General features: G+C 39.4%; 1 protein-coding gene across 2 annotated transcripts in view; it reads right to left on the reverse strand.

Annotated features, from left to right (window-relative positions):
• Positions 1 to 1,818, reverse strand: part of LOC112141880 (receptor-type tyrosine-protein phosphatase N2) — a gene marked incomplete at its 3' end in the record, with an annotated part of 102,119 nt that overhangs the window by 98,211 nt on the left and 2,090 nt on the right.

Genomic DNA, 1,818 nt, shown 5'->3' on the forward strand with positions numbered 1-1,818 from the left:
AAGCATAGTACTGAAAACAAAGCTAAATAGTTGGAGTTGACATTCTTTTACTGATCCGGCCCACCTGAGAACAGAAAGTCTGGATCCGACCCCAGAGCCAAACTGAGTTTGACATGCCTGATTTAGAGGAAGTAAAAGTCTTGACGATGTTTCCGTAGGTGAACCCGCGGAAGGATCATTACCGGAAAAGGAATGATTAGTTTAAAAACAATGCCAAGGACTAACAAAATGTGCATTAAAAGTATTCTGATCCTTATTTGTGTCATTCATTTCCTGTTTTATTTTGAAGAGTTTAGTCATTTTTACATTGTTTTTAGCTTTCCGTCTCTCTTTTTGCTCACATAAATAATTTATGACTAATTCGCTTTTTCTTTGTTCTAGCAATTTAAAACTAATTTCCAAAAGTCTCCTATAATCTCAGGTGTTTTAGCATTTATTTTGACACCTGTTGTTTTCAGACAAACTGGTTTTATTTTAAGAAACACATTTCTATTTGGCCCCTGATAAGAGTCATCTTTAGAAGAAGGGGTCACTATCATTCATGTGTATATTTGAACAACTCCTACAGGTTCATCTGTACGTTCTTAGATATTACAGTAGCTTGTTTCACCCGATGAATTTAAAAATGGCATAATAATGGAGCTAAACTGTAAGGTCTTCAAGAAATGTCATTTTAAAGACACTTTTAGCTAATATATTAAATATATTAAATATTCAAGGAGCTCAGACAGTCTCCTCCTATAGAAAGACAAGGAGACGTAAAGATCAGAACAAAATTGCCCACTTTGAACGCTGATGTTTGGCTGCTCGCCTCCTCAGCCGTGTCTGCGGCGGCCATACTCTTCTTCTTATGTAATCTGATGGAAAGAGGAAGGGGAGCAGGAGGAGGAGGAGCAGGAGCAGGAGGAGGAGGAGGGCCTCCACACAAACAGCTCACCAGCACCAGTTTCTCCCAGCTCGTTCTCCTCCTTCTCCCATGGTCTGCAACAGATCTGTGAAGTCCTGCAGGCACCTCATTTCAAGTCAGTGGGAGAATATTAGATGTCTGCTATTTATAGACCCATGACAGAAACAGCAGCTTCCGCTTAGCTCACACACACGAAGAACACGCACATGTATTTACACTTCTGATCGGCGGCTCGCTCTGAGCTGACAGGTGTAAGAAACTAATGGAGGAAATCAGGTTTTCCATATTTCACACAGGGATGTCTGCTGACAGAGCAAAACAAGCTGTATCCATAAAGTCTGTCTCTAAGCCTTCAACACTGGAGCTCCAGTCTTTATGTTCTTTGATGTACTGTAATGTCTTCATTGCTAACACGATCAAGGCCATTCCAGTAGATCCTGAATCTGCTGGAATTACGTTGATCGTGTTGAAAAGTTACAGTATGTTAAAGATTTTGTGTTTAACCGTCACCGGCAGCACCTCAGGTGATGAAGGGTTAAACTCTGAGCATCTTTTAAACAATTATAAAGGCGTTCCAAGTGGTATTTTAAGAATGATTAAGTTATTTTTAGCCAAAACTTTAAAAAAAAAGTCATTTTCTAGGACATAGTTTCTGCAGAGCAGCAGGAGTGGGTGGGACTATAAACTAAGCCCGCCCCTTCCAATCATCCATCTGTTCACGTGTTATCCAGAACTAACACAACATTACCGGCGCACCAAAAATGGCGAGCAATATTAAAACTATCTGGCCATACAGTTTTGAAACAAAGACGTTCATGGATCTATTTGAGAGATGATCAGAGTGGACCAATTTCTCAAACAGCATTTTTTTCTTTGCTACAACAAATTTAATCAGAAAAAATTTAATTTTT

Source organism: Oryzias melastigma, linkage group LG17, assembly GCF_002922805.2.
Source record: "Oryzias melastigma strain HK-1 linkage group LG17, ASM292280v2, whole genome shotgun sequence".
In the NCBI taxonomy this organism is placed as follows: Eukaryota; Metazoa; Chordata; class Actinopteri; order Beloniformes; family Adrianichthyidae; genus Oryzias; species Oryzias melastigma.